Genomic DNA, 16,184 nt, shown 5'->3' with positions numbered 1-16,184 from the left:
GTCTTCTGGAGTGACTGTCAGACAGCAGCATGGGTTATGCTGAAATATCACAAGGTTTTGACAGACTTTAAATTCCTATTATTCAGGACACGGATGTCCCAATACTTACAGGGCACGTGAAAGGTAGAGCATGCCAACCTCATTCAAATAGTTGCTTTATTAGTGTCTAATAACCACAGAGGTTGTGCTGATTTGAACAGTGCCCCCTCTCCTCCAAGTTCCTGTTCACCTGTAACCTGTGAATGTGACCTTATTTGGAAATAGGCTCTTTTTGATCTAGTTAAGTTAAAATGAACTCATACTAAACTAAAGTGGGCCCTATTGCAATGACTGGTGTCCTTATAAGAGGGAAATCTGGATATGGACACACAGGGGAGAAGACCATGTAAAGATGGAGGCAGATACTGGAGTGATGCATCCACAAACAAGGAATGCCAAGGATGGCTGGAAGCCTACAGAAGCTGGAAAGAGGAGAGGAAGGATGATCCCCTAGAGCTTTCAGAGAGAGTGTAGCCCTGCCAACATCTTCATTTCAAACTTATAGCCCCCAGAACTGTGAGAGAATAAATTTCTATTGTTTCATGCCACCTGGTTTGTAGTACTTTGTAACAGCAGACTGAGAAGACTAAGGGGGTAAATAGATCTCTTAGAATACAGATGGCCTTTGTTATACCTCTGCAACTCCAGTAAAATGAGGAGAACTCAAGAAATGTGAGCCCATGGGCTCCACCCTGTCGATCACCTGGAAGATTTTCCCACCAAATCTTTCTCTCTATTCATTGAGTGTTCAACAAAGCCACTTCATTTTCTACCTTTTCCATGAGGCATTCCTTATAAATCCATCCTGAAGAGATCTCTCCCTGTGAACTCCTGATTCACACTAATTTCTTCCTTCAAAAGACAAATTCTTATTAACATTGTAATTCAGTCATGCCATCACTGTCTATCTGGAAAATAGATACTAAGTAAGGGCTGGTTTGGGGCCGTCATGAATTCATTCAACAAAGTTGTATGAGATATCTCTTATATGTCAAATACTGTGCTAGGTATAGAAGGTACCATGATAAATAAAATAGTCACTAAAGGATCTTATGGCTTGTATGCTTATATTACTCAGACTACCCACAAACCACAGTCACACACACATGCGAGGAACTAAATAATCATTTTTGCTTCAGCATTCAAGCCTTTCTATTTTCCCATGGACAAGGAGGCAGAACACAAAGAGCCAACAGCCGTTGTCAATACCAGGCTTTCCCAGATCACATTTTGTGACCAAGAGCATGATTCTTCACATTTCTGACTCTCATAGTCTTGATTTCTAGAATGAAGATCATAAACTCTACTTTGTGGGATTGAGGTAAGGATTTATTGATAGAATAATCATAATGCAATTCAACAAATCTTAGTCGCCCTTCCAGGCTCCCAGGAGCAATGACTCCTTCATCACTGAATGGCTTTTTTCTGCTTCCACTTGCTTCTTGAGCAGATGGAAAAAAAAAAAAAAAACAACCCAAAAGGTCCTGGGATGCCAATGATTCCATCTGACCCTGTTCCAGCAGCAGAATTCTCTCTTATAAGAACATCCTAGAAAGCTGATATCAGATAATGACTTACAAAAATAAGCAGATAAGACAGGTGAAAGGGAAGAATGATCTTCTGAGCAAAAGCAGCTGGAGTCATTAGCCTGGGTCACAGAAAAGCATTTAACTTCCAGTTGTTCTTAAGTGTATTGATTCTCCCCGTCACCCTGGAGCTGCTATGCTAGGCCCACTGGGCAGCTGACCCCCACTGCCCTGCTAGAGCAGCCTCTTCTGCAGTTCAAGAACTGTCAATTTCTCGCATTTTGTTGAAAGTATGAGCTTTGGGGATGGACAATGAACACTGCAAAACTCTCCAACTCTTCCTGCTGAATACCCTTGCTGTGCCTCTGCAGATTGAGCTCACGCACACAGGAATTAATGAAAGGAGAGCAAGTGGCATCATAAATACTCCAGAGGGTCAGATAGGGTGGGAACACCTGGCATTGTCTCTAATTAAGCTTCGCAATGGAAGGAAATTGCAGCCATTACTCCCATGCCCTCTTCCACAAATATACATCCAATTTATGAGTCTCCCCAAGGGCCTGCTTGGCCTCTTTGTAGTTTACATACCAGTTTCCTATTTTCTGGTATCCATGTAACTTATTAAATATGTCCCTTCTTTTTGTTTTGGCCTTCACTCTCAGTCCATTCCTGGGACAGATATACTAGGAAGAAAAAATCAGTGGAATTGCCCTGACTGTGGTTGTAATTCTGTTTCTGATTCCTTGGAAATTGTGGGGACAGTTTGTTGAACTGTTCATTCTTTCAGTCATTCGATTAATGCTGACTTGGTGCTGCCTGCATCTCAGGCACTGAACTGTGTGTCGCGGACAGAGAGATCAAAGTCCCTACTCTCAAGTAGCCAGCAACCCAATGGGAAAAGATTAAAGAAGTCATTTTTGGAAAATAGCATAAGAGTTCCACAGTAAAAATTATATTTGTGGAGTTTTTCATCATGTGTCAGGCATCCCATTTTTTTCCAATGATCCTCTGATGCAGGAGATTATTACTCTATTTTAAAGATGGGGCACCCAAGGCTCAAAGATGTTCAATAACACAGATAGAGCACTGCAATGAAAAGTTATATACCTGTGAGTGAATTTAAATCCTTCTCTGCCTTTTATAAACTGTAAGACATTGACTAATTAATTCTCATTTATTTTCATAATGGAGTTAATCTTCCTCAGTTACAATGACAGGCATGGAATTTGAAGTCGATCCCTAGTCTCTCAATTTCCCTCCGGACATGTTTTCTCTTCTCAGTTCCACCACCATTTTCGTCCCTCTCTCACCTATGAGTTTCTCTGGATGTGGTCCACGGGCCAAGATGGCCACTTGTGCGTTGGCTAGATGGCAATGCCAAGCAGGAATCATTGTGCAGGGACTTTCAGGCTCAGTTTCTGCTCTTCCTTCTGGAGCTGAGACAACAGGGCATCTTTAATACACTAAAAATAGAGGTCCTGGGGGAGGTTGAATGGTGTCCCCGCCCCAAAAGATATATTGAGTCCTAACCACTGGTACCTATGAATGTGACTTTAATTTGGAAGTTAATGGAGATTCATTCAATTAAAGTGAGGTCATTAGGGTGGGCCCTAATCCAATATGACTGGTATTCTCATAAGAAGAAAAGTCTATACAAGAATAGACATACAGAGAGAATGCCGTGTACTGACAGAGGCAGAGATTGGAGTGATGCAGCTGTAAACCAAGGAATGTCAAAGATCAACGGCCACCACCAGAAGCTGGGAAGAGGTAAGAAAGGACTTGACCCGGAGTTTCAGAGGGAACACTACCCTGCTGACACTTTGACTTCAGACATGTCACCTCTGGAACTGTGAGAGAATGAATTTCTGTTGTTTTCAACCACCCAGATTTTTCTACTTTGTTATCACAGACCTAGGAAACTAATACTAAAATCTCAGAAATTTCTTAAGAAAATAATCACTTTGACATAAATCCCCGTAGGGTGACCACTTCAGGCAATTACCGTATTTGTTCCATGTCTCCTTGAGACCTTTCCTGCTGTTGATAATTTGCCAAGGAGTGCTGTCACTCTAGAACTATAAAATATTGGAGCTGGAAGGAACACGCTGGTCATCATCCATGACTCATTTGCTTTAGCTATGAAGAAATTTGGGTCCCGAGGACAGAGCGAGTGCTCAAGGATCAGGATAGGAAAAGATTCTAGTTCCTCCTTTTCCCATATATGTGCTTTTTCCTTCATCAGCCTGTTTTTTTAGCTCTTCTAATCCCTCCAGTTCTGAAAATAGAAATCTGTGGGCAAAATCCGAACATAGCATTATACTGTCTCAGTCTCCAAATACATAAAGATTCCTCGGTATAGTAGCTACCGTTCCAGGAAGGATAAATTTGGCAATTTTGCCTTTAAATTAGAAAACTATCATACAGAAGAGATTTTTCAAATCTTTAGAAGTGGGGAAACATTTATACAAAAACAGCAACAAAAAGAAACTTTAGATAGTCACGAAAGCTATCAATAAATTTGTAAGGCCATAATTCCAGATACAATTAATATTCTTAATATTTGTGTTAATGACTTGTATAAATAATATACTGGGATCCCATTTGAAATGATAATTCACATGTACAATTCAGAAGACAAGAAGTGAGTGTTTCACAAATGTATGGAAAATCTTATAAGAAAATAAGTAAATGTAAGTTAAATAACATGATACTCATTTTTTCTGTGATCAGATCATTGCTTAATACACTAATCCAAAATTCTGGCAAGTCTATGGTAAAACAAATAATTTCATGTACTCTGATCAAGATTGCACATTAAGAAATAATTTGTCAATATGAATTAAGAACTTTAAAATGTGTACATATTTTGACCCTGTAATACTAGCTCTAGCAATTTATGTCCAGGGGAAAAGTTTAAATATTGTAATTCCTTGACCCAGAAATGTTTACTCAATATTTTTAAAATGTGATTAAGTATAAATAAATTGTCAGCAACAGCGGGATTTTTATGTGTAATATATGATGGGATACTATGTGGCCATTAAAAAATATTCACAAATTACTTTTAACAGCATAGAATGCTTAGGTTATGGCACCACGTATGAGGAAGGTTAAAAATAAAAATATATTAGCTAGACTATGCATATTTAAACCCATTACTAAAAGACACAAAAAATTAAACCTCTCCGTCTACACTGCCAAAAATTTGGTGTCATTCTCCTTCCAGATCATCACTTCTCATACATGCTTACTGAATATATATGTGTATATACACATATATATATAGTTAAGAATGGAAAAAAAGAAATATTGTAACCCAGTTTCTTTTCCTCACTGCATTCCAAAAATTCATTCTATAGTTAGAAAACAGAAGTTACCAAGCAGGGACAAAATAAAGAATCATTCGTGTACAGAGGAGAGATGTAGTCTAGTCTGAAGGGTTGGGATATGAAAAAAGCATCTGTATGAGGTGACACCTAGACAGGGTCTTGAAGGATAAGAGAGATGTATCTCTTCAGGGTATAAACCCATCTCTCTCTTCCTCACTGCTCATCCTCTCTTGACTTTGGTAAACTGTCCCTCTCTCATTTCAACCCAAAGTTTACAGCTGGATCTCTCATATTTTATACAATCTTGCCCTCTCCCACTGATAATTAATCTACTGACAATTAATTTGGACCACTGATCCAAAGGGGTTGATTCGAGTACTTTCTGAGGTTTTTAAAATAGAACTGTAAAAGAGAGTCACCATTTCTAGTGACAGAAGCTTAAGATCGTGACGTTCTGCATGTGTTGGCGGCTTTGCTTCTCAGCACACCACAGGGGAGAAGCCAGTGTTCAGTGAGAGAGGATGATGCCAGCAGACGGTGGGAGGCAGAGACTCATGCCAGAGAGAGATCTGGCAGGATTCTCGTCTCTGGATAAAGTAGTACATACACCCTCTGTATGGTTTGGCTATGAAACCTTCAATTCAGTCAGAAATTCTAGTATCTTTCTGATGAGAACTTCTCCTTACACAGGCTTGATTTAGATTTCTTTACAATATAACAGAAGAGGTAGGTACCCTGAAGAAAAGCAAAATTTACAACAGATAAGGTTGTGCCTTGGAAACATTGCGCTCTACTGGCTGTAGAGCACCAGATGATGTTAAGAGACAAAACTAGAGAGATGGCCCAGGACCAGATGTTAAAGGACTTTGATTGCCATTCCTAAAAATGCCAAATGTAGCCTGTAACCAACACAGAAATTCAGATAGACTTTCAGCCAAGGACTGGTATGGCCAATTTGTGTCTTTAGAAGCACCACTCCAGCATAGGTGTGGAGAAATTGTTGGTACATGGCAAAACCAAAAGCAACAGTCCAGTTTGGAAGCTGTTATAATAGTTATTGTCAGGGACAACAACAAAGGCTGGAAGTAGTGAAGTACCATAAGAGATGAGAAGAGGCAACTGGAAATAGTAATTTTGGCAGGCATAGAGATTTGGCCATGTAGATTTCCTGAGTAGGATCCATGTTTTCCCAATGTCATATCTTAAGGGAACAATCCAGGGAGAAGTCATTTCCCCTAAGTTGAATTTTTATTGCCAAGGTTTCAAAACTCTGCATTTTTGGGTTAGTAGGCACAGAACACATATTTCTGTCCTTTTGCAGACTCACAGTAAATCTGCACAAAACACAGACATTTCTGAAATAAACAATCTTTTTTATTGTTGTACTGATAAGCATTGAGGAATGCTGCCTTCTAGACAAAGGAAAATTATGAAAACTACAAAGAGATGTTAGAGATGGCTCTAAAGTAAATTACAAATTAAGGACAAACGAAATCAAATTCCTTTTGTGTCCCATCTTCCTCCACCTGCAGATAGCTCTAAATAACATTACTGAAGGAATCATGTTAGTTTCTAATTTAAAGGCTCTTATTCTAGCAAAGGAACTGCTAAACCTCCAATGCACCCGTCTCCAACAACTTCCTAATTTCTCCGAGTAGGAGGGACAACATCAGCCGATGTACCCTGGTTCTTGCCTGGCAATTCAAAGAATTGTATGACCTTTGTCCTTGGAGAGGAAATTGCAGTTTTTAAAAGTGCGTCTACACAAAGAGCTTGCCACTCATAGTGCAATCATACCTGCCCAACAACTGTCACCCATTTCCAATAGCATCGATTTCTCGGAAGAAATGACAATAACCCAGCAAAGTGGTAGAGATGATATTTTGCCATAACATAATGTACCCTGCTGCAAACACAACCTCTATTACTTGTTATTAATAACTTCCTTCCTGTCACTTTCTGTGGATGCACTCAAGACCGTAAATGCCACGGAGTGAGAGAGATTTATTTGGATTTCTTATTTGTTCAAATCTCTTTCAAACAAACAAAAAGGGTTTGTATCTTAAATGTTCATTAAAAACAAAGATGACAACAAAAGCTCCCTGATCTGGATTTTCTCTTCACTAAGTACCTATATCTCGGGCAAATGGCAACCGGATTTAGGAATCTGCTGACGTGCATTTGAGTAGCAATTGGGAGCAGCATGATTTGAGATGATTTTTTGTGTGCCTCAGATTTCTTGTCTTGATAGTAGCATAATAACTGCACCCAGATCATAACAGTGAAAAGGCAACATAAGATGGTAAATGTAAACAATAAGCATTTTTCCTGCATATTGGGATGGAAAATGGTTGCCTTGTATGGTAGTCGTACTTTCTATTGTTAATTACAGAATTGACTCATAGTAGAGTTTCATTATATCTGCGATAGAGGCCACAGTGGGGTTTGAGTTTCAGCTGGTAGGCAATGAACAGCCATCTTATCTCCTAAATGTAGATATTTATGCCAAAATGCCCATGATTCGCTCTAACTATAGCAGCAAAACTCATCAACTGGAGGAATAAAAGCCAGTCAAGGAGCTATTGTAATAATCCACATAAACAGAGTTAAGGACCTGGTTAAAGCCATACAATTAAATATCAAAGGAGGGATAGATTTAAGAGATTATTTGAGGGGGCCCGCCCAGTGGCGCAGCAGTTAAGTTTGTGAGTTCTGCTTCGGTGGCCCAGGGTTCACCAGGTCAGATCCCAGGTGCTGACACTACACACTGCTTGTCAATCCATGCTGTGACAGGGGTCCCACATAAAATAGAGGAAGATAGGCAAGGGTGTTAGCTCAGGGCCAGTCTTCCTAAGCAAAAAGAGGAGGATGGGAGGCAGGTGTTAGTTCAGGGCCTGATCTTCCTCAAAAAAAAAAAAAAGAAAAAAAGCAAAGGGATTATTTGATAGAATTTGATAGATTATTTCATAGAATAGCGTGAGCTTGAAAATTCACTTCAATATATCATTATGTCCTCGGTCATTCCCCTGGTGGCACCAGGAACTCAAATGCACGCTAAATTGTGAAAGTGCTCAACAGATGTTTGGTCATTTAAGTGTTTCAGCTGGAGAGCTTTCTGAGCAATTCCTTTTCGGTATGTGTGGATTTCAGCAAGATGACATTTCTCCCTGCACTTGCTACTTTTCTTGGAGGGGAACTTTATAAAACCATGAAGAAGATCTGCCTTCAAATCAGGTGATCACTTATTATCCAAGTTTTAATCAAATTAGTTTTTTTTTCATTAGACTGGAAATTTGATGTCAGCTGCAATAGATCTCAGCAAAGGAAGGAGGGGAAGAGAAATCATGTCATACGACAAGCAATTCAGGGAGGATTTCCCCGAGATAAATATTTGTAATGTAATTATAGATCTGTCATCAACACCACTATAATTTACTGTCAATCACCACACTGATGATAGGATCTTATCTTCCAAGGTATAACTCACGTTCATTGCAATTATCTCCAGGATGAATCTTCACATGTTAAGACCCCCAACTTAGAGTTGTTTTGGAATAAGATTCAAAAATTGATATTCCCATGCCGATTCCTGACAATGAGGATCATGCAAAGATCTCTAAACCTATTTCTTGTGTGGCTGAGGGTTAGTTGTAAATTGTCAGAAACAGACGGTGCTTCCACCACATTCTGCCTTTTCCTGACCTAGTTCATCTAAATGATCAATTTGGGATAGAGGTGGGAAATTTCAATTAAAAGGTTCCACACAAGCCAAACTTTTAGAGATCCATTTACATGAATTTTTACCATAAACATGCTAGCTACTGGATTTCAACTCCAAGTCCTTTTAATTTTCTCAAGCTAATGTCTTCGCAAACTTTCCCTTCCTTTTCATCCTCATTGCTGCCACTCATTATCTATCACTTGGACTACTTAGTAGCTTCTTAAATTATTTTCCTGCTTCTAATATTTACCAATCCATTTACCACGTTTTTGGCTAGAATTGTAAAATTTGTCACATCATTCATTTATATGACAATCTTGTATAACACCTTATTGCCCTCATGATTTTGCCCATCCCAACTTTTCCATCTTTTTAATGGGATGAAAAGTGAGTAAGATACAGTGTTGTCTTCTAGTTATGGTGAGACTCCACATGTTGATATATTTTTTTTCTGTTTTCTTATCTAAAGCTTACTATAGCCACCTATTTGTATTTCTTTCAGACTCCTGAAGAGAGAATGCCATTACTATCTCTGTAAGTCAAGAAATGCATTGATACAGCAAGAGATCTCTGAGCTAGGTCTTGAATGAGTGCAAGTTTAAAATTCTGTTAATCAGGCCAACAACAGCACAAGAGAAGCACAGAGATTATGAAAGGATCAGCATGTTTGAGAAAGCGTGAACATTTTAATTAATGCTTGGAGGGTGTCCTTTAGATCCTGGTGTGGTGAGAGATTAGATAGGAGTCATTTATCAGGGTCATATGAGAAAAAGATTTTGCAAGCCAACCTAAAGGGTTTGTAACCCTAATGGGTACAATTCAAAGAGAGCTAAAAGGGCTGACAGCCTTATATGCGTTTTAGAAAACACTGACTACAGCATGGAGAATTCATTGAGGAGAGAGAGGAAACAGAACGATGCAGTAGGCAGTGGGAGTGGATATTTTTTCTTATTTAAGCTGTCCAGTATCCAATGTTTTCTCCCCATTTTAGAGGAACTCCCATTTTGTGAATATTCCAGAAATGTGGTACATGCCGTCTTGATCTGGAATCTGAAGAGACAGAAATCTTCCTCCTTTTTATCCCACCCACCACAGTCAGAACTCAGTCTTTAACTCAAGCTCAGCTATTTGGCTGCCCCCATCTACACTTTGAATCTGAAATAAATGAGGCACATAAAGTTAAAGAGGCAGTTAAAATCCACTCTCAACTAAGGGAGAATCATGGAGGCAGTGTGGTGGGAGTATCCCATGGTGGTGCTGCCTGCGGCTCTAGTGACAGTGCTCTTGGAAGGCATCTTGCCCTTGGAAGATCATTGTTCTGTCTTCTAATGTTCCTAATCTAGGCTTTCAACCTCTTATCAGTTTTGGAGCAACAGACCCATTTGTCTAAATTCCTTTTTTCTTAATGAGGCTAATATTCTTTTCTGTTCCTTGCATTCATGAGCCGGGAGTGAATGAGGCTCCATTGCAAAGCAGTTCAATATAGAACAAGAGACATGTTTGGGCACAGTTTTAAAGCAAAATGAACCAAAGGACACGGCTACATGTGTGCATTTTGTGCATAACATGTAGCGCTTATATCATTCTGCAAACTATATGTAGCTTTATTAATCTTGCTCTTTCTCATTCCTCTACATTTATTAGGACCATATATAAAGGATACCACTGCATTCAATGTACGTTCCATCTATACTGTACTCCATGTGCATTTTCTCAACACAGGTTCTAGCTACCTACATCTGTTTGCTGGTGGTAAGAGGGGTGCTTGGCTCTCCACGAAATGCTAAGCGCTCTGTGAATGTAAACAAATATAGAATCAGCAAGCTAGGGCATTTCACTGGAGAACAGAGGGCAACCATGTGGGAAAGAAATCTTAGAGATTGCGTAACTGTGCACGGCAACATTTATGCTGCAGTGTAGTGAAGGGAGGATAAGTAAGTAAATAGATAGATAAAAAACCAACCAACCACATCAGATTATGACTGCTGAGAGCTTTAAGTGCCAGATCATAGGAGAGCAACTCTGGAACTTTGCCTGGGCTGTGCAGTTGAGCACCTTGCTTTTCCCCCACCCCCAACAACTGCAAACTAATTCAATTAGTCCTCATAGATTTGGTGGGCAGATTCTCAACCACCCCACCTATTCTGCAGGCAATGGGAATTTAAGGAGAAGACAAAGGAGGCTTTTAGAGTCAGCGCTAAGGAGATGACTTTATTCCCAAGGACTTTTCAAAAACCTAGAAAAGACTTGCTCAGACCTTTGCAACTGTGCACAAAGAGGGCAGATCATTACTGAGAACTGGCTCAGCCCATTCTTGGCCCTCCTAGGTAGCACATTAGCACAAGCCAAGAACTATAGGGAATATGTTACAAAATTTTGCTGATATTTTCTCTCAACTTCAATATCATCCTTTCATTTAGTTAATAATTACTAAGTTCTAGAAATGGTGCTAAGCTCTTTATATGCTTTATCTTACATAAGCCTCAAAATATTCTTAGGAGGGGGCTGGCCTTGTGGCCAAACGGTTAGGTTTGTGCACTCCACTTTGGTGGCCTGGGGTTCACCAGTTCCGATCCTGGACACTGACCTACACACTGCTCATCAAGCCATGCTGTGGCAGCAACCCACATAGAAGAACTAGAATGACCCGCAACTAGGATATACAACTATGTACTGGCACTTTGGGAAGAAAAGAAAAAAATAGAAAAGAAAAGAACAAGATTGGTAACAGATGTTAGCTCAGAGCCAATCTTCCTCACCAAAAAAAATAAAGGAAAAGAAAACATTATTCTTAAGAGTTGATATTATTACAGTCTCCATTTTATGCAGGAGTAAATGAAGCCAAATTTGACCCCATAACCTATCTTTTTTCCTACATTTTTTATTACATTTTCATCTAAGGCAACAAATCACTCAACTGTCCTAGAAAGAGTCAACCCAATAATTCTGAGAGTATTTGTTACACAAAACCAAAAACCAAGTTTCTCTTCAACTCACTTTCATAATTTTTCAATTGTATTCTTGCACAGAGATGGGAGGATAGAAAACTGTTATTGTCTGAAGAAGAATCTTCCAATTTAAACTCATAGCCTTTTTCTCCAGTCAACATTCCTAAGCAAAATCACTAGCAAACAGCATCTCCTTTGAGTAATTTGTGATCTCTTTCACAGAGATTAATATAATGAGTACAATCTTCCTTAAAAGTAAGAACTTAGTAATTTGAAGTTGACCTCAAACTGCATTTAGTTTTACAGACAAAGTGAATTTGGTTTGATATGTGTTATTATATTATTCCTAGGAAATGGCTCATGTTTTCTGCACTCTGTGAGAACAAGAAGATTGAAACGATAAGAGAGGAAGCAAAAAGTTAGAGAGAGATGTAGAGTTCAAATTCATATTACTCTAATATTATTAAAATCGCTATTCTTAAATAAAATAAATGTATCGGCCTACACACTCATGAAAACATAATAAATAGCTCTGGAATGCTTTATAAAGCATATCTACAAAAGTAATGTCCTCTGTAATCATGATGGAGCTCATCGCCATCAGTCATGTGGCATATTCATGAAGGACATCCAAATTTTAATTAGCTTATGCTAAACGACTTTAGTATCAATTTAGGAGAAATGCAACACTTGGTAAAATTGTTTGGATGGCCAGTAGGAATGATAAGTCATAGAGCAGAATCACCAAGACAATACTGTTTCATCAAAGGATACTGATTTTGATAGGAATCAGGAAACCATCCGGAAACAGGATGGGGGGAGAAAAAGAAATCATTTGTAAATACGGAGGTAACGATTTGCTGTCCCTTCAGTGTGAGCAAATTAAAGGCGTCAACATTCCATATGAAAGAAAATAGTTACCCTGTAAATAATCACACACAAACACAGACGCATTCATCATATTCACATATAAATGCGATTGCATACGGACATGCTACCCTGTGAGTTATGCAAGAATTAAGTACTGTATTATATTCATATTTCTATTAATCATGGTGCTTTGGACAATAATATGCTGACCACTGAAGATATAACATGTGCAAATAGCCTAGGCTTTGCATTCAGAGAGGGTAAAATTAAAATTGTAATTCCACCACTAGTCACTAGTTGAGCAAGTCATTTCTCTGGGTCTTATTTTTTTGTTTTTGAGATGTAATTGACATATAACATTAAATTAGCTACAGATGCACAACATAATGATCCAGACTAGGTATCTAGTGAAATGATCAGCACCATAAGTATTGTTAACATGGGTCTTCATTTGTAAAAATCTCATAGTTCTTGGGAATAACAAAGAAGAAAGAGGATGGGACAATGTCTGTTCTAATAAGTTCTATACAAATTAAAGCAGGACATAGAAAATAATTATGCTTATAGATGAAACGTTTATATATATGAATATGCATAGTGCCCTGAAACAGTCTGTGTAGTCTCCATTTTTCACTACGTACAAATTGCATGAATAGAGCAACTTAATTTAGATTATTTCTCTAAAGCCTGACCTTTCCCATCTTAAAATGAGCATGTTGATACTAGCTATGTAATGTATGTTTGTGCAGAGTAATTGATGTGTATGCCATTTTCATTCTAAATATCTCTATTCTTTGGAAACTCCATAGTAACCCTGAATTCAAGAAGGATTTTAGACTTACCAGTGCGGGAATTCATGGGTGGGGAATCTACATCTTGAATTCAGGAGATGCTTAATAAATAGATCAGATGCTAGATAAAAGATGAAAAGACTTTGTGGCTGCCTTGTAAAAGCTCAGAGTCTACGGGAAGATGCAGAATGTAATAGGACAATTGAAATAATTTTTCCAATTTGACCAAGTGCTATGGGAGCACACAGCTGTGACCTTTTGAGGTGGGTGTTTGTAAAGATTAGGTATTTTCAAGGCAGAGGATTGAGTTCAGAAGTATCTAGGGGAGAAGAACGTATACAAGGAGACAGCATCGTGCTGTGTGACCAGTTTGTGAAATATTCTAGTATTCTGGGAAGCTTAGCAAATTGAGTTTGACTAGATAGGTGTATGTGGGAGGTATTGAGGCCGAGAAATAGGTTGGAGCAGGTTTTAAAGGCAATTGTTTGTTGTTTCTTTATTTTTATTTTTTTATTGTGGCAAAAACACTTAACAGGAGATCTAGCCACTTAAATGTATAAGTGAACCGCTCGGAACTGTCACGCGTAGGCACGATGTCGTACAGCAGATCTCTAGAATGTATTCATCTTGCAGAAATGAAACTTTACACCCGTGACACAAGATCTTCTCATTCTTTCCCTGCCCCCCAGTCCCTGGCAACCCCCATTCTACTCTTTGATGCTCTGAGTTTGACCATTTCAGATATCACATACAAGTGGAATCATGCAGCCTTGGTGTTTCTGTGACTGGCTTATTTCACTTAGAATAAAGTCCTCAGGATTCACCCATGCTGTCGCATATGGCAGGATTTCCTTCTTTTTTAAGGTTGAATAATATTCAATTGTATGTAAATATCACATTTTCTTTATCCATTCATCGGTTGAAGGACATTTAGGTTATTTCTAAATCTTGGCTATTGTGAATGGAATGTAAAATGGTGCAGGACTATGGAAAACAGTCCAGAGCTGCCTCAAAAAGTAAAAGGCATTAGGAGTGTTTATGTTGTTGCGTTTTCTGTGGCTTTCTTTTCATCTATTGAATGAAAGTAAGAGAAAAAGAGAGAGAGTGAGAGACAGAGATAACAAAGAGAGGGAGAGATTGAATGAATGAACAATACCTAATTCATGTTTGGATCATTGCAGCACATCAGGTTTCTGAGTTCAAGTTGCTGTTGAACTTTTTATTAGCCACGGGAACATAGACACGTCTGAGGTTCCCTGTGCTTTAGTTCACCGAGCCCTAATGAGGGTATAACAATTGTATTTCTATGGTATCCTTGGGATGATCACATGAGACCAACCCAGTACAATACTTCTGTGATACAATTTAGTATTTACAAGGCCTTTTCTCACATGCAATTTTTATTCTACACCTGCTTGGGTATATTTTGTAATGGCAGACACCAGCCAAAATATCTATCAAAGGTTTACTTTTGCCTGCATGAGGAGTTAAAATATGACCACTGAGATTGCCTGCTGAGACAATCAAAATGAATATTTACTTAGGCTAGTAATGATCAATGTCTTCTGAGTAATATGGAAATTGAGTTCAGCACTCAGAATAAAGCCGAGGCTCTGAAACTAAGCAAAATAGTATTACCTAATGGACTCTCCCACATAATTGCTTGTCTTCTGCTGCAGTTTTCACAATACAGGGATCATTTATGTGCACTTATGCATTTTACTGTTGACTGCATGACTGTACAACACGTCGGGGAAAAAGGAAGCCACAATAATAAGAATTCATCAAACATCCGCAATTGCTCCTTTAAAAAAAAAAAACGCCTCTAAGGAGAGTCTTAACACCAAACCCATTTACCGGCTGTCAGAAACTGTCAAAGGCAAAGCCTGGAAACTGGAATTGGGGCTGAGTTCCGTTCTTGCCTCAACTGCCAACTATTCAGGGCTCTTAAGCAAATTACATCATAAAATCTCAAGGGGGAAGAAAAGGACAAGGAGAAAAGTGTAATACTCACTGTTGCACAGAGGTGTTAAAGAACGCCTTCTGTAAGAGGTCATTGTCTCTCACTGCCAAACAGCAAGACCCAGGAGGTGAAAGTGACACTTGGTGGATTTGCTTCCAACGTCCCTTTGGGGAACATGATCCTTAAGGAGGTGCCCAAACTGAAGTCTCATGAAGATGGACTAAAATCAGATAGATATTGGGCCTGGAGCACAGTTTCTTACTGCCATTTTTTTTCCTACTTATTCAGATGGAACCAGTTAGGTATGATTGGGTATTACTGGTAAAGTCATTTGATAAAGATATCAGTACCGCTGACCTACTAAATTAGACATGCCTGTAAAAACTGCTCAAAATTCAGTCCTGAGCCACTTCAGCGCAGAAAGTTTCCAGACACAGAAAGGACAACGGAGGCATTCCTTTTGCTGCATCTTTCATATGACAGGATTCCTTCAGAGGTCGGACCCTGACGAATAAGTTGCTCAGCCTGCCAGAACACCGTATTTCTTAGAGCGTTGTTAACCCCGCTGGGGAGGTGAAACACAAAAGGACAAAAAACTCTAAAAAGGGATGCTTTTCTTTGTGTTTGTTATGTTTTCGTTTATCCTGTGCCTGGTGCCCTGTAAACAAATTAACTCATTAATGAAAGGCATTATGCTTATTATTTAGAGAAAAGGAATAAATTTTAAAAAATCATTTTGGATGTCAGACAATCCTTAGAAATAAAACTAATTTTTAAAATATTGGGATTTTTTTCTTGAATATTGTATTTGGTAACAACCAAGTTTACAGATAAAATACACGAAACAGTGATTTTCAAGACACATGGCAGCAAGCAGTGGAGGATTATGACCCCTGAAAGAGAGAAAATAAGTGAGGTGAGCCCTAAGACTGCCCTAGATTAATGCCTGGAGAGAGTTTCTAGGCTGTGGGGCAGGAAGGGGAAACCCAAGAGA

The sequence above is a fragment of the Equus asinus genome, chromosome 28 (genome assembly GCF_041296235.1).
Source record: "Equus asinus isolate D_3611 breed Donkey chromosome 28, EquAss-T2T_v2, whole genome shotgun sequence".
Lineage (NCBI taxonomy): Eukaryota > Metazoa > Chordata > Mammalia > Perissodactyla > Equidae > Equus > Equus asinus.
Note: the sequence above shows the minus strand (reverse complement) of the source record.